Source organism: Leptonychotes weddellii, chromosome 2, assembly GCF_054177405.1.
Source record: "Leptonychotes weddellii isolate Sample4059 chromosome 2, ASM5417740v2, whole genome shotgun sequence".
In the NCBI taxonomy this organism is placed as follows: Eukaryota; Metazoa; Chordata; class Mammalia; order Carnivora; family Phocidae; genus Leptonychotes; species Leptonychotes weddellii.
Window position 1 is genome coordinate 132,326,556 of NC_138370.1, and position 18,546 is coordinate 132,345,101.

An 18,546-nucleotide genomic window follows, 5' to 3' on the forward strand; every position below is an offset into this window, starting at 1 on the left:
TGGATGTACATACTGAAAATTTATTCACCCACTCTGAGTTTGGTCTTTTCATTCTTTTTTTTTTTTTTTTTAAGATTTTCTTTATTTATTTGACAGAGAGAAACACAGCGAGAGAGGGAACACAAGCAGGGGGAGTGGGAGAGGGAGACGCAGGCTCCCCGCAGAGCAGGGAGCCCGATTCGGGACTCGATCCCAGGACCCCGGGACCATGACCTGAGCCGAAGGCAGTCGCTCAACCAACTGAGCCACCCAGGCGCCCTCTTTTCATTCTCTTAATAATGTTTTTTGATAAACACATTTTCTTAATTTTAGTATGACTACATTTCTTATTCTCCATCTCTGTATCTTTCTTAAGAAATAATTGCCTAACTAAGGATAAAAAATAATCTCCTGTATTTTCTCCTTGGATTTTTATTGATTTGCCTTTCATACTTAGATCTGTAGAATATCTGAAAATGATTCTGTTAGTACCACCATTAAGTTTTCTTTCTTATGGACATTTCACTATCCAGGGTCATTTTTCATAAAAAACACCCTTTTTCATTTTCAGAGTTTGTGTCAGCTTTATCACAAGTCAGATAACTATACACATACGGATATCTGTCTGGACACCAAATGCTATTCTTTTGGTTGATCTATCTACCTTCAGACAAAATTACATTGCCTTAATTGCTAGAATTTTATAACATGCATTGATATCTGGTAGTGCAAGTTTCCAGTGTTGTCTTTCTTTCCATACAAAATTTAGAATTGGATTATGAATTTACAAACATACACAAATACATACATGATCTTGAGTGAGGTTCCACTGAATCTTCAAAATATTCAAACAAAAATATCAATGATGCAAAGGTTTAGAAACGCTCCTTTACAAGGTTGTTTTCTAATCCATGAAAATCACACATTTATATCTGTTTAGAACATTTTTCATTTTCCTAAGCAATGTTTTGTGTTTTTCATTATTAAAGCTTTGCACATCCTTTATTATATGTATTCTTAGGAATTTGATGAATTTTTTAAGTTCCTGTAAAGCATATATTATTTCATTTTTCAATTTTTTATTGCCAATATAGAAATTAAATAGATGTATTTATATTGATATGTTATCTGTGATCTTGCTAGATTCACTTATTGATTGTTACTGTTTTTTCTAGATAATTTTAGATTTTTTCCGTTCACAATCATGTTATCAGTGACTGGTAATTCATTTATTTCTTATTTATGAATACTGATGCCTGCTATTTCTTATAATTTTCTTACTGTGTTTTTATTGTCATCAATATACTGCCTGATGGAAGCAGTTATAGTGGCCTGCCTTATCTTGCTCTGATTTTAGGTAGAAATACGTCAATAATTCATTATGGGTAGGATATCTGGTCTAGGCTTTTTGTTAATATTCTAAGCTAAATAAGTTTTTTTTTTCTATCATATTTTTTAATATTATGTTATTATGACTTGGCATTTTGTTTTATGAAATGCTTTCTAGTATAGTTTTAAAAAGATCTTTTTTTTCATTTCTTATTATGTAGTCACAGATTAACTTGAATATTAGGGAAAAAGAATTCAACTCCTAAAGTATTCTCCATTTGATTGGTGTTTTATATTTTGTTGTATTTGATTCATAATATTTTCTTTAATTTTTTTCACCTAGGTTCATGAGCAAGATTGATCTATAATTTTCCTTTCTTTTGATGACCTTTTTATGTTTTGCTATCAGAATCATTTGCTCAAATGTCTTCAGAAATGTTTCCCTTTTATTTATTTATTTTTTCTGGAGGAGTTTGTGTGAGATGTATTTTTCTTTATTTCATATTTATTAAGAATATTTAATTGCAAAAGAGATATTAGAAGTGCTTTACTCAAGCAACATTTGATAATATAAAAGCATTTTTTAAAAGTCATCTGTCTTAAAAAAAATTTTGTCTACATTTTTCTTCATATATACTATAGATCAGAAGCTGAATATGTTATTTTATATATTACATACATATAAATCCAAAATCAACTTCTTATAGAAGCAAATCATTATTATAAGTTGTAGCTTCTATAGACATGATTGCATTTAGTTTTCTTAGTGGACTGAATTGAGGGAGATGATAAAATAGATTCTATTTCATCAATATCCTGACTGTCACAAAGTAGAAAACATATTACATCCATAATTATTCTCAGATTATCAAAGTAGTTTTATTAAGAAAAATGTTTCTATCCTATAGGGTAAGAATATAATTAGGTTATTTTTCCTCATAACTCCTTTTGGGTTTTATATTTACATTTATTCTAGATCATCATATATTTATTCTTGTGCCATGAGAGGTAAAAGTATATAACAGATGACCAGTATGCCTTGTAAGGCATCTCTTCATTTAAAAAAAAATATATATATATATATATATTTATTTTTTATTTTATTATTTTTTTTAAAGATTTTATTTATTTGACAGAGAGACACAGCGAGAGAGGGAACACAAGCAGAGGGAGTGGGAGAGGGAGAAGCAGGCTTCCCCTGAGCAGGGAGCCCGATGCGGGGCTCGATCCCAGGACCCTGGGATCATGACCTGAGCCGAAGGCAGACGCCCAACGACTGGGCCACCCAGGCGCCCCTATATATATATATATTTTTATTTATTTATTTGACAGAGAGATAGAGAGTACAAGCAGGGGGAGTGGTAGGCAGAGGGAGAAGCAGACTCCCTGGGATCATGACCTAAGCTGAAGGCAGACACTTAACCAACTGAGCCAACTAGGCGCTCCGGCATCTCTTCATTTTTATACTCATTTAAACATGAAGGTGAAATTTCATGTAATTTCCAGTTTTCATACTTTTGTTGCAGGATTACATGGTTCTTGTCCCACAGCGTGAATGAATCTTGTGGACACAAAGGGTGAAGTGAAGTGGAAGTTTATTAAGTGAAGGTGAGAGCAGAAAGGAAAGACAAACCTGTCTAGAGTGAAGAGGTCCCGAATGAGTTGTCACTGTGGGCTTTTAGTGGCAGTCTTTTACTGAGAACTGACCTGGAAGCTTGTGGCCTTGAAATTCTTAACGCCAGCTTGGTTTGAGCAAGGACTATTGATAAATAACATCCTTAATGGCTTACTTCTTTGAGGTCTGGTCATTTTCTGTGACTACAGTGTAGCTGCCAAAAAAATATACTCCCTAACATCCGGGGCCAGGTGGTCTGCTTTGTTCCCTTATCACTGGTTTTGTAAGCCTCAGCATTTCTCCACATTTGGGATTTCTGTTAGCTTAATCACAGAGCCCCCTGCAGGAGCCTCCTCATAGGAGTCAGGGGCCTCCTATTTCTCCCTGCCTATACCTTAACCCTTTCCTTACTCACTTTGAAAATATCCATCCAGGACACCTGGGTGGCTCAGATGGTTAAGCGTCTGCCTGGGGCTCAGGTCATGATCCCAGCATCCTGGGTCCAGTCCCCGCATTGGGCTCCCAGCTCAGCAGGGAGTATGCTTCTCCCTCTGCCACTCCCCCTGCTTGTGCTCTCTAGCTTTCTCTCTCTCTCTCAAATGAATAAATAAAATCTTAAAAAAAAAAAAAATCCGTCCAAAAAGAAGAAGGAAATAGTCAAAGTGTCAGGAGGGAATATTAGGTAGAGACAGTTTAACATCCTGTTTTGTGAATACATTTTGGTCCCAAATTCTAAAAAATGTGCATTATCCTACTCTTCACACAAATGGACCATTTTCTCACATAGAGTGATATTCTCACAGTATCGATTTATTGTTTGTGTTTATAACAATTTACCTTGATTACTATGTGTCTTTCAATGTAGCATGACTTATCTTTCCTGATTTGAAGTGTAAGTTGTAACATTTTTATTGGAGTGGGTATGTCTCATAAAAATAAAGTGTAGTTTTCCTTTTTGGCATGACCTTGTCATTTGAGAAAGCATTACATTTTAACGACATATAATTTAAAATGCCTCTAGGAGTGAGTTGAATTTACTGAGATATTTTTAAGAGTAATTACTTACTAGAGGTTGTCAGAGCACTTGTAGAGTATCAACCTTCTTCAGGACAGATATTTGAGACTACTTGAAATGAATTAACGCTTCTACTATTAATATTTGATGGGAGACCATAGTGAAAAAGATGGATGCTTATATAATTGACATCCTTAACATTTAGAGCTGAATACTTAAATGCCAGAAACATAATTCTGAATAAAATGTCAGGACCTAACTCAATAATATTTAATGATGTAGTAGGGAAGAAATGAACTGGAGTCATTTTATATTATTAATGAAATTATTTAAAATAAGCTTAATTGTCCCGATATATTAAGTTTTTATTCATATTATTGTTTCTAAGAATAATTTGGCTCAAATATTCAACTTCTACCAGTCCAGAGATGTCAAATACCTTTTTGAGTCACATGATTACAAAATACTTTTATCAAAATGTAAACAGCAATTGTATTTGGTCAGTTAAATATTTTAATTTATTACAGTTGGTATAGTAGTTGATCTTTTGCTAGTTAAATGATATAGTTAATAAAGTTAACTTATACTAGTAGAACCTAGTAGGCATATAAAATAAAAATAAAAGCAAATAATGCTGAAACAATATCCACTCAAAATTTAAGAAACATAATCATTAATTAGCATGGTTGAAAAATAACTAAATGATAAATAACTATATTATATACCAATACAGCTCATAAGTTTTACAAATAAGTCCATGAAAATGAGAGTCAAGAGTTTTAAGAATAATTTATTTCACCTTTAATTAATAAGTAAATGGTACTGTGGGGGTTTTACTGCAAAATTGCTTTTTGGAGAGTATACGTTAGAGAATGCTTTTGGCAAAATCTTTACTTACTCTATACTGAGAACTGTAAGATTTATAGTTTAGCTAGTCATTTTGCTAAGCCTCAAATCCTGTCATTATAATCTTAATTACCTCTATACGAAGAAAATAGGCTATAGTGTGGTGATCAAATTATATTTAACCATGTCCATCAATATAGGGAAGTTTCCTGAAGAGAATTCCTGGATGAGGTAATGAATAATGCTCTTGCTTCAGACCATAAAAGAAATACTTGTCAATATTAAGCATGGAATTCTGGAATTATAGTGACATGTAGCATGAGGTAGTCAAAGATATCAACTGGTATTGACTAGTCCTAAATATAATCATCTTTTCTGTCTCTATCAAGAGTTAGAGTTAAGCAATCTACTGAGAATCAATGTTCCCTTTCATAGTATTATTATGGGATATTATATACTAACAACTCTCAAATTGAACTCCAGAGAGCCTTTCAGGGACCCCAGAGGTTGAAATTTGTCTCATGATAATTATTTTTCACTCACAGTTCCTCATGTGTGAACTGTGGATTTTTCAAAGGGCTAAGGGATGAGTGCAATTAGCACAGACTGAATGCAAGACATACAAATTCCGCTGCCTTCTTTAAGCCAGCTGGAAATTTAGGACATTTTATTTAAGAAATTTGCTGAAATGAAAAACAATGTCACTCTTTTCACTAATTTTTTGTTTTGGAAAGTATAATTATTTTAATAAACTATGTTATTTATACAATGGGTTTATTATTATTTTAAGAGGAATAATAATTTTTCAGAGTTAACTTCTAATATGAACTTTGATAGATCTAACATATGAATAAAAATTCTTTGGACCCTCAGGCTGTCTAGGTGACTCAGTCTGTTAAGTGTCCAACTCTTAGTTTTGGCTCAGGCTGTGATCTCATGGGTCATGAGATGAAGCCCTGCACTGGCTTCAGGCTCAGTGGAGAGTCTGCTTAAGATTCTCTCCCTCTGCCCAAATCCCCACCAGTTTGCACGTGCTCTCTCTCTCTCTTTCAAATAAATACATAAATCTTAAAAAAAATTCTTTGGACCCTCAATACTTTTTTTTTAAATTTTATTATGTTATGTTAATCACCATACATTACATCATTAGTTTTTTAAAGATTTTTTTTTTTTATTTATTTGATAGAGCGAGAGAGCACAAGCAGGGGGAACAGTAGAGGGAGAGGGAGAAGCAGGCTCTCCGCCAAGCAGGGAGCCTGATGAGGGCCTCGATCCCAGGACCCTGGGATCTTGACCTGAGCGGAAGGCAGACACTTAACCATCTGAGCCACCCAAGCGCCCCCATCATTAGTTTTTGATGTGGTGTTCCATGATTCATTGTTTGCATATAACACGCAGTGCTCCATTCAATACATGACTCCTTAATATCTATCACCAGGCTAACCCATCCCCCCACCCCCCTGCCCTCTAACACCCTCAGTTTGTTTCTCAGAGTCCATAGTCTCTCATTGTTCATCTCCCCCTCCGATTCCTCCCCTGTTCATTTTACACTTCCTACTATCTTCTTCTTCTTTTTTTTTTTTTTAAAGATTTTATTTATTCATTTGAGACACAGGGATACAGAGAGAGAGCATGAGCAGGAGAGAGGCAGAGGGAGAGGGAGAAGCAGGCTCCCCGCTGAGCCAGGAGCCCGATGCAGGGCTCCATCCCAGGACCCTGGGATCATGACCTGAGCCAAAGGCAGATGCTTAACCATCTGAGCCACCTAGGCGCCCCTCTTCTTCTTTTTTTTAACATACAATGTATTATTTGTTTCAGAGGTACAGGTCTGTGATTCAGCAGTCTTACACAATTCACAGCGCTTGCCATAGCACATACCCTCCCCAACTTCCCCTTTAAAAACAGCCCCTACCCACTGCCTCCTTGCAGACAGCACTCCTCTGCTGTCCTGCCTGCAGCTCCCTCAAAGTGTATTCAATAAACTTCTGTCTCCTTTGTTCTGCTTCAGGTGAACTCTTTCACCGCCTGTGCCGCCAGCTTCCACCTGATCAGTGGCCCCACATTTGGGGACCCCCATCCAATCAAGAGAGGCCCCATTTAACACCGCAGTAGATACTCAAGTATTTGATGAATTAATAAATGGTACTTGTGGCAGAAATGCACACATTATGTACTATTAGTCTTTAAGTATCCTGAATTTGTTAATCTCACCCAAATCAGATTTACATTACCGCTCTAGTCTTTAAAAAAACATATCTGCCCATTTCCCTTACTGTTTAAATGTATGAATCACCCATATGCAGAAATATTTTTCAAGCTTTAATGGATTATTTCAAGTCACCTTTGAAATGATTCTTTGTTTCCTTATTACCTTACAAAGAGGTGATATTCAAAGCCTTTGTTTTCCAATGAAATTTAATTTTCAAAAATATAATTTTCCAGTGTCCTTTGAGTCCTATCGTGTTCCTTTGCACTAGGAAGATTAATATTCTCCCAAACATATCAATAACTCTGAAAATTCATATTTTTCATATAAAATAGTAATAAAATAGAGTAACTATTTCTGACATTTTAGTTGTATCTAACTTGCTCAAGTTAAATTTCTTAGTGTACAGTTTGTTTTATGATCCTTTTTATTACAGTAACACTATTTCCCAGTATCATGTAATAGCTATGAAGTGATAGCACTTAATTTAAACTGACTTTAGCCATTTCTGTTGGGTCTAAATGAATATGCATTCATGAAATTTATAATAATATGGCTTAATCAAGTGTTATGTAATTCTCTGCATAATACTCTTTCATTTCCTCTCCTCTGTGTTGTGTATTTTAACTGTCTTTTGAAGTTATAATAAAAAATAATGACAAAGTAATATATTAATTTTATTTATTTAGAGAATAAATATTTTAATGATCCATATTCCCTAATCAGATGTCTAGTGATCATATATATAAGACTGTATGGTTTCCAAGGTTTCTAAAAAATTAAAAGCTGGTACAGTACAATATTTTCTTGATTAGGATACCTAGCCGGACAGAAAGTAGATTATAGTTGCACTAACTTTATTCAATGGCCATTTAAATGTCTGAAATTTTGTTATGTAATGCCAAAGGGATATTGTTCATTTTGGAACTTCAGCTTAAATCCCATTGAGTCAAATTTGTTGTGATTTAATTAATTTATTTAATTGGCCTTTGTTTCCTTATCAACTTTCTGTAATTAGGAATATTAGGGAGGTGTGTTTAAAAATGTTTCAAATGACACATACTGCTACTTTCTTAGGAGTTAGGTTCTTAGGGTTTGGTCAGTATCAGTAAGTGTGATATTTCAATTGTTTTAATGATATAGTTAACATTTTATAGGTTTCTTTAGGAAAGCACACTGAATTAGGTAAGAATATTTAATTTTATGCATAGAGCATATTTTCCAATTTGTGTAGTTTCTCCTTAATACATTTTAAAAGTTAAGAATTACGAGTATAGTAAGGTTTTTAAAAAAATATATTTTTCTATTTCTTTCGACATAGTGCCTGGTATTTATTTCTAAGTCAGTTAGCAGATTCTTGATCATAACTTAGAATATACAATTTATCTCCAGAATTAATCTTCCTAGATGATGGTTAGCATTTATCACACTAAGGTACAACTTTTTTATTTCTTTATTTTTATATATTTTAATGAAAAAATACATTTTTTTACATTTCAATCTGCTTATTTACTATTTACTATTACAATCTCTATTGAAATGAGAGAATTGTTACAAAATTGATTTTCATGGCAATTAGTTCCTTGTTGTTTTATTTGCAACTTTGAGACCAAAATATACATAATGCACAAATAAGATTTTCTTTGATTTTTGCATCTGCATCTGTTATGAAATGTTAAAATTAAACTAGTATCAGCATATTTTAAATAATTTAATTACCTGGAATATCTCTTGGGTATTATTTTTAATGTTGCAAAATAATTCTATTTACCACATACCAGAGACATTGGAACTATCTGAAATTAAGTTCATAATACAGTGTCATAAAACAGGATTCTCCTACAGGGTTCAAGAAAAGATCATCACCAAAATAATAGAAAAAAAACCCACAAATTATTAAACTTACAACAACCCAAGGAAATCCCAAATGAAGAAATTTGATAACATGTAAATATTTTCTTAGGTATTTTATAGTGTTACATTTCAGAAAATTATTCTTTCCCTTTTAAAGTATTGGTTAAGGAATGCCTGGATGGCTCAGTCAGTTAAGTGTCTGCCTTCAGCTCAGGTCATGATCCCAGGGTCCTAGGATCAAGTCCAGCATCGCTCTCCCTGCTCAGCAGGGAGACCACATCTCCCTCTGCCTGCCGCTCTATGTCTCTCTTTCACTCTCTCTCTCTCTCTCTGACAAATAAATAAAATCTTTAAAAAAATAACATAAACTATTGGTTAGACAATTATTGATATGTTAGTAATACATTAATTTATACATTCATAATGTCATACTAGTTAAAATATAGTTTACTGTTAACGAAAAATATATTAATTCAGATAAACCTAAATAACATTCCTTTAAAATTTATACCTTGTTTAAAGCCAATAGACTGACTTTAATTATTTTGACATAATTTTGCAATATATATTTATTCTGTACAAACTTGACCAAAAAAACCCACAAAATCAATTTGATCCATTCTGGCTCAATGCTAAATAAAGAGTTTCCAAGTACTCCAGAATTTTGTTTACCTGGTAGATAAAACTTGACATCCCCCAGCCCAGTAATTTCTTATTTATAGAGAGGTTGAATGTAATCTTTACTTTAAAGAATTGATATTAACAATCTATATATTCTTTTGATTTTGTTTTATGACATGTTTCAACAGGGTACAAGGTTTTTATGGAAAGCCAGGAAACATGCAAATGGAATATGAAGCTATAGTTCTTTTGATTCTAGTTCTTCATGGTCTAGATTTCTTTATATAGTATTATTTTTATTTATTTCCTTAATTCAAAAACATGAACAAAAAGAATAGTGATGATTTAAAATGATGATTTGTCCATTTTTAGTTACCTTTTTTTTTTAATTCATTATTGCTCCAAACTCTCAAAATTTTGGAAGCATTACAAAAACTTTAAAACTTTAAATTAAATATATATATATATATATATTTACTTTTTAGAATGCTTAAAGACGTTATGGAAACAATGAGATCATTGTGTTCGCTCATTATTAAGGACAACTTCAATATCTCCCATAGCTCTACCTTATCTTTGATGGCCAGTCATCTGTCTGTCCTCCCTCCGCTGCAACATACACACTGAGCCCGAACTCCTAGGATTTTATTATACAGCTTGGAGATTTTTCCTTTCTTATTTTTCTATGACTGATTTCTGTGTTTTGGTTGGAAACTTGCTTTTGTAATTAAAATAGAAAAGCAAAGAACAAAACAAAGCAAAAAAAGTTATTCACAGAGGAAAGGCCATGTGAGAACACAGCAAGAAAGTGACCATCTGCAAGCCAAGGAGAGACACTTCAAGAGAAATAAAGCCTGCTGACACATTGGTCTTGAATTTCCTATCTTCCAGAACTTTGAAGGCCCAGGGGTACCAGTTCCATCAGCAGCTTCAACTGAAAAGCAAGGTTAAAAAATGTCAGACATTCCCCATGAGCTGCTCCATGCCTCTGAGAAAGCTGCCATAACCTGGGCATGCAGGCAGAAGGAAGCCTTCTTCCAGAAAGCTTGATAGAAGAAAAGAAAAGAGGAGGAAAGAACAAGAAGTTCACAGTTGATATCAAGACCCTGCTCATGTATTAGTACAGGAAGTTATGAAACAGAATATGGAGAAGTTTCCAGGCTTGGAAAAAAAAAATTTCTGGAAAGGAATCCAATGAGTTTACTAATGATTTAGAAAGAAAGGTAATCTTAAGACTATGCCCAACCGAGAAAAAAATGGTAGAGCTTCTTAGCAAAGTCCTTGATGATAACAGTTTGGCACCTGAAGCTTTAGATAAGGTTGTTCATCAGGATGTCACCTTTACTGACCCAACCCTGGATTCTGTAGAGTTCAACATTCTACAGGAAATTTTAGAAATTTGAGTATAAAAAGTCCAGCTGACATTAAATCCATTCAAGGAATCTTTCCCTATGGACATCATTTTAGCTGGTATCTATGACATTCAGACAAGGATGCCCCTGAAGGGGGTCATCAACTAATATTTTGTACACAAGACTTAAACACACTCAGTTGGAAAGGACAGTGCTACTGGGGTCCTTCTTACATGGGGACCAATATCCATTCATTTCAGCCCTTATCTCTAAAAGAAAGAGCGATGAAACACAGAGCCAACTGATTGAAAACACCAGTCCTGAGGTGGAATTCTCCCACTGGTCTTCAGCTTGTACTTGTAACAAAATAGTACAAGTGAAAATGAAACCTATCAAAGTCAAATCCTCAGGGGTATGTGGAGATAACATATTCTAGGTGGCCGAGGCTGCTTACGAGAGTCTTTGTGTTGTCCAAGGTCTTATGGACATTTACAACATTTTAGAAGATACCACATTCAAGGGGGACTCTTGTGCTGCTCATGCTATACTCAGGGCCATGGATGGCGCAATGAGATTTAAAAGAATGCTTGGAAAGAAATCCAGAGACAGGATTTGACTTGCCACAGTCCGTGCACCACATGTAAAGTGAAAGCACCATTAGAGTAAATTGGAGGGCCAACAAGGGAGGATTCATTGCATACAGATTAAGGAAATGTCTAGAGAGTCATTCTTGAGCCTCCTCATCCAAAATCTAGCATATGCAGATACATATACATAGATAAATCATGTTCTCATATACTTATAAACTAAAGTGTGAAACTATTTCCCACATCTCTATCTTTGGAGGTAGCTTTGTCATGGGAAAGTCTCGAGGGGATGGAGGAGCCCTCAGGTTTGGCTGGGGCAAGGGAGGGTGGGACCATACCATTGCAACAGCAGCTGGTGGAGCAAAGCTAGGAGGCACTAACAAACTTGGCACTTCCTTCAAGTTGGAGAGGTGAGGTCTACCAGTAATTGCTAACTCCTCCAGGCAACTTAAGTTCTGGTGTCCTGGGTGAGCTGTAGGTAAGGAGGGCATTCTGAGCATGCTTCAGCCCTGGGGTGGGGAGGGCCAGGAGACCAGGAGGATCCATGTCATTGGGCCCATAAGGCTTGCTCTCTCTGAATTTATCCCTTTTTCATTCCTCCTGAGCCTCCAACTCTAAGGTCTAATTGAATTCCTAAAAAGGCTGGACTGCCTACTGCCCCCATGAAGCCCACTAACTCTCCTAGTGTTGGAGGAATTAGTGAATTAGAGAACCAGCATTCCAGGAAGCAAACTGGACAGGGAGTGTTCAAGGGTCAATTTGCTTCAAGTTAACACACTTCTTACTTTCTGACCCAAGTCCCTTGTTCTATAAGAGAACTAATTTCCTTTCTTTGAGATTTGCAGACCGCTGCCCTTGAGGAGTGAAGGACCAGAACTTTCCCAGGCCACAGAAGCCAGCAAATCTGAAGCCAACTTGGCTTTCTGATTAGCCTAGCAATTTTTAGCAAAATGCTTTTTTTTTTTGGTTGCATATATGATTTTACTGACCTTCCTTTGTGTATCTGTAGAACTTGCCCTCCCTTGCAGAAAGAACAAAATATTCCTGCACATGATGAAACAAGCACCAGACCCCCTTGCACAAGCCCTGAGCACTGAGATAATGTTTGTGGCTTGCATCATCAAGTCTGCACATGATCAAGAAATTTTGCAGGCCACTGCACTCCCTCTGCTGATTTACTACCCTAATCCCCTTTAAAAACCCTGGGCCAGTCAGAAACCTCAGAGTTGGCTTTTGGACAAGAGTCCACCTTCTCCCCACGTTGCCAGCCTCCTGAATGAAGCTCATATTCCTTTCTAATAAAAAACTCATCTCTTGAGTAATGGTCTTTTTTAATAGAGATTTTATTTATTTGTCAGAGAGAGAGAGAGAGCACAAGCAGGGGGAGCGGCAGGCAGAGGGAGAAGCAGACTCCCCACTGACCAAGGAACCCGATGAGGGACTCGATCCCAGGACCCTGGGATCATGACCTGAGCCAAAGGGAGATGCTTAACCAACTGAGACACCCATGAGTCCCGAGTAAATGGTTTTTTGAGCAACAGGCAGCCAAACTTGAGTTTGGTAACACTGCCACCCTGATTTCTCTCTCTCTTCTCCCAGACACAGGAGACAGAGGCCAGGTAGAGAAAGCCCATTCTCAGAGCATGGGACACATTCACCTAGTGCAGACAGGGGTTCTAATAGTTAAGGGAAAAATGTCGAATCATATGGTCTTCCCCAGCGTTGGTGGTATAGTGGTGGGCATAGTTGCCTTCCAGATGGTAGTCCCCAGATTTGAGACTCCCCCCCACAGTGTCTTAGGTGGTTCAACCCCCAGGAGGTCTGTGGGCTATGGAATGCTCTTAGCCAACTCTAGATGATCTGCTATGAGTGACTGTCATCTAAGATAGTGCAAAGGAGCAGATGCTGCTGGTGCTGGTTCTGGAGCCCCTATGACCTGAGGAAGTCAAAACCAGGCTGCCGGAACAGTGTCTGTAGAGTGGAGCAGAAGCTATAGCCATCCTGAGGACATTGTGAACAATACGATAGGATCAAGAGAGTGGGTGAGAAGAAAGTTAAGTTTTCTAAGTGGGAGTGGTTAAGATTCAGAAGCACAGATACATTGCCTTTGGTACCCACTTAAAAAACAGCAACCATTTTGCTGTCCCAAGGAACATCCATTGAAGCTTTCAACATATAATATGCTTGCCAGTTTCAGGGAATTATCTGTTTCCCAATAAAGGGTTTTTGATCTTGTGTTTCTGAGACACTTCGTTTTTTTTATGCTTCCCACTGTATTCCTTTTCTTATGAATGCAATTTTTAAATTCTTGTGTCTGACTCTCAGATGCTGCCTTTCTCATAATATGCTCAGTAAGTAGTTACTGAATGCCATATTAAATGACTTGGACAGGGGGTTCCTGTCTTTGGGATTTGTGATAAAATAATCCTACAGAATAACTATTTTTAGATGTTTAAATTATAGAACTAATAAATGCATTTTCTTTTCAAATTAGAATGTTATATTGAGAATGAATCTGAGTCTGAATATGGACCAACTAGGAAGAAGTGCTTTTATCACTTACTGATGTTTGTCATGAGTGTTTTTGGTATGAGTGTGTATGTGTCTCTATGTCTGCCTATGTATTGATTGGCAGACATACGGTCTTATGTCCCATTAAGGTCCTTATGTCTTCTATCCTGCCATTTCCCTGAGATGAACTTCCTTCCTTACTGAAAATACTGAGGCTCCTTAAGTCACAATTTTATTCATGTGGAATTTCAGGGAGCCTCAAATAGTCAAACAATCTTGAAAAAGAACAAAATAAAAGGACTCACACTTACCAATTGCAAACCTCATTACTAAGCTATAGTCCTCAAAACATGTGGTACTGGCATAAGGATAAACAGATAGATCAGTGGAATAGAACTGAGTGTCCAGAATAATGCCAGACTGACAAGCAATTAATTTTCAACAAGGATGCCAAAACCATTATATGGGGGGAAAATGGGCTTTTCCACAAATGGTACTGGGACAATTGGATATCCACATGCAAAATCATGAAGTTAGACCTTTATGTCACACACAAAAATTAACTCACAATCAATCAAAGATCTAAATGTAAAGTCTTAGAAGAAAACACAGGTATAAATCTTCACAGCCATGGATTAGGCAATGGTTTCCACCAAAACCATAAGCAGCAAAATAAAATAAAACAATAAATTGAACTTCATCAAAATTAAAAATGTTTGTACATCAAAGGATACTATCAATAAGGTGAAAGACAACCCACTGAATAGAAGCAAATACTTGGAAATTATATTATCATTTAAAAATGTAGTATCCAGAATATATAAAGAACTCAACAACAAAGTTGCAAACAACCCAATTAAAAATGGGCAAAGGAAAAAAAAATGGACAAAGGATTTAAATAGTAGACCAAAGAAGATGACAAGTAGCCAATAAACAGTAGTCATAAAAAGCTGCTCAGCATCTTTAGCCATTAGGGAGATGGAAATCAAAACCACAATAAGATACCATTTTACTCCACTATGATGGCTAAAATTTAAAAAAATCAAACCAACTGGGCGTCTGGGTGGCTCAGTTGGTTAAGCGACTGCCTTCGGCTCAGGTCATGATCCTGGAGTCCCGGAATCGAGTCCCGCATTGGGCTCCCTACTCGGCAGGGAGTCTGCTTCTCCCTCTGACCCTCCCCCCTCTCATGTGCTCTCTCTCTCTCATTCTCGCTCTCTCAAATAAATAAATAAATAAATAAATAAATAAATAAATAAAATCAAACCAAGCAAACAAACAAAAACATAAAACAAAAACCCAGAAAATACTAAGTGTTAGCAATGATGTGGATAAATCAGAACCCATTTATACATTGCTGCTGGGAATGCACAATAGTACAGCTGCTATGGGAAATAGTTTGGCAATTCCTTAAGAAGTCAGACAAAGAGTTACCATATACCCCAGCAATTCAACCCCTAAGTATTTACTCAAGAGAATTGAAGACATACATTCACAAAATCTAATACAGAAGTGTTCATAGCACCATTACTCACAATAGCCAAAAAGTGGACACAATCCAAATGTCCATCAACTGAAAAATGGATAAACAAAATGTGATAAGCCATACAAATGAAATAATATTAAACCATAAAAAGGAATGAAATACTGATACATGAATAAACTTCAAAAACATTATGCTAAGAGGAAGAAGCCCCTCCAAAGACCACATACTCTATAATGCCGTTTATATGAAAAGTCCAGACTAGGAAAATCTGTATACAGAGACAGAAAGTACATTAGAGGTTGCTTATGTTTTGGGGGGCATAGGCCTTGGGGGTAAAAACTAAGGATTGTATAGCTTCAAGTTGATGAAAATATTCTAAAATTGTTTGTGTTAATTGATGCACAACTCTGTGACTATACGAAAAGCCATTGAATTGCATGCTTTAAATGCGCAAATTATACAGAATGTGAAATATATCTCAAAAAGCTGTTTAAAATAGATACTATCAAGGAGTAATTCGGAATGATGACATTTGCTTTTTTCCATCCTTGGTCACTTGGCTGAGCTCTGGTAACAGTAGATACGGTATTCTTTATGAAACGCTTGTCTGGCAGAAAGAAAAATTATTAAATTCTTAGTTGTTGCCAAAATATTTCTTGGGGAAAAAAATACCTGTCCTTAGGAATGAACCTCCCTAATTTACTGCGAGATAATTTGGGATTCAGAAGGAGAAAACAAAACTAGGTAACTGCTCTTTGTTGAGAATTTGAGGGCAAGGAAGAACTCAGGAAGGAGATGTTTCTGCAGAAAGGTGGGAGGCTAGAACACTCTTGAAATGATAGAGAAAGTCAAGAAAAGAGAAGCCTGATATTTAGCTTCCAATTATCTGCTGAATTACACTGTGATGTATACTAACCTTCCTGTTACCCTTGAATCAGCAGTAAAACTCAACTGTCTTTTCTGTTTGATATTGAGAGGTATGAGTTTATAAAGTAGGGTCTTGGCCCCATCTATGAGTTGCTGTTGTGCTGGAGATGATGGAGCAACTGCAATGCACCAAATGGAGAATGAGAATTGAACAGAAATCAGAGCTGTCAGTAGTCCAGGGGACATAAGCCTCTGAGTTCACAGTCATCTTCTTAAAGGATGCAGTTAGGTGTTTGAATAAATCGAATCTGTGTATTAAAGGACATCGTGTTATATATGCATCGAAAGCCAGTCTAAATTCGACATATGCTATGAGGCTGGGGCATTCATAGGTTACAGGACTTCGAAGTTGGGGGGAGAAGAGAATGGAACAGAAGAGGGGTAAGTACAGTCACCATGACAGGAAGAAGGATTGTATTCAGCAACAGGAATGCTAACAACAGAAGTCAGTATTTATTGTACAGGACAGGGGAGAGGCATGATATTATGGGGGCTTCTATTGGTTGACTTTAGAACCAAGCCTGTGAAAACTGTGACACTGACACCAAAGGATTCTGGTGAGAAGGCACAAGCAGGAGTTCTCCAAGGACATGCCTTAGACAGCATGGTCCACCATGGTCCTCAGAGATGCAACAGCCTCTAATTTGTCATGGAAGAAAAATCCCCAGTCACTGGATGTTTGTAGGAAGATCTAATCATAGGGTTGCCTTCAGAGGTGAGCCAGGTATCTTCATAACTCCTCAAAGTAGAGAATCAAGCAGGAGTTGAGGGGGATCTAACTGGGGAGAGATTTAAATGAAAGGGCAGGAGGTACAACTGACTGAGCATTCTTGTCCTGGTTCATTGGAAAGAATATCAAATTGATGGGATGGGGATTGGGAGATGGGTTGAGAGCAGTGATCAGAACACACCTTGGCCAGAATCTGGTTTTCTATTTAACATGTGGGAGTTGTATTTCCCAGAGATAGAGGGACCTCTTCTGGGAGGTCATCAGGACAGGGACATCCAGAGCAGGAAGAAGGACATCAGTGCCCTTCTCACCTGCTTCTCAGAACTTCTCTTTTGTTTCCACCACTGGGCAGTTATCCATCAATTCCTTGTGGCTGTGTTGGAGAGTAACTGGAAGAGGGAGATTCATGCTTCCAGATCCTCCACCATCTCCCCAGGCCCAGGAGCACAAGCTCTAAACAAGAGACAGAGCCTTACTGACCCAAACATGATCTTTAGGAAGATGAAAAGAAAGAAAAAAAATAAAGATAGTTTTGTCCTATTGATAACCAACATTCATCTTCCTCTACTGAGGAACATTTTTTCATTATTGTTCATAATAATGTTAAAGTCAATAATTGAATGACATGAAGCAATTAAATGGATGTGTGGAATTCTTTTTTTATTGAGATATAATTGACACATAACATTACGTTTTTAAGCTTTTATTTATTTACTTGGGAGAGAGCAAATGAGAGCGAGAGAACAAGTAGGGGAGAGGGGCCAGGGAGAGAGAGAAGCAGACTCCCCGCTCAGCGGGGAGCCCGATGCAGGGTTCAATCCCAGGATCCTGAGATCATGACCTGAGCTGAAGATGCCCCAAAACATAACATTATTTTTAACCTTATATTGGTTTTAGGTATACAACATAATGATTCAATAATTGTATATATTATGACATGATCACCAAAATAAGTCTAGTTAACATCTGGCACCATATATAGTTATGATTTTTTTTCTTGTGATGAGATCTTTTAAGATCTACTCTCTTAGCAACTTTCAAATAAATAATACAGTATTAATAACTATAGTTACCAGGCTGTACATTAAATCCCCAGAACTTACTTATTTTATAATTAGAATTTTGTATCTTTTGACCTCCTTTGGCCATTTGTGAAGGTTCACCCTTGTGTAAAAAGTCTTAATAGTGGGGGGAAAAAAGCTTTTTTTTTTCTCTAAATGAAATCCACTTTATTTGAAAATTTTCATGTGTCACAAGTTTATATGAAAATAACCATTTAAACTGGAGTTTGAACACAAAGTTTAGGAGTGGGTATCATTGTGAATTACCAGACACCAGCAGTTCAACCAGACAGATGAGACCTGTCGTGGAAAGGCAGGTGATGCATAGGTGGTCATTTAGCACCTGGTCGCAACACACTGTGGCCCACTCACCTCCTCCATCCCTACCATCTTCCCCCTCCTTTTAAAACTCAACTGTTTCCCATCA

General features: G+C 36.5%; 1 pseudogene; it reads left to right on the forward strand.

The window, feature by feature from the left end:
- The first annotated feature begins 10,419 nt into the window (after positions 1–10,419).
- On the forward strand, positions 10,420–12,414 carry LOC102751068 (inositol polyphosphate 1-phosphatase pseudogene; annotated as a pseudogene).
- The last annotated feature ends 6,132 nt before the right edge of the window (positions 12,415–18,546 follow it).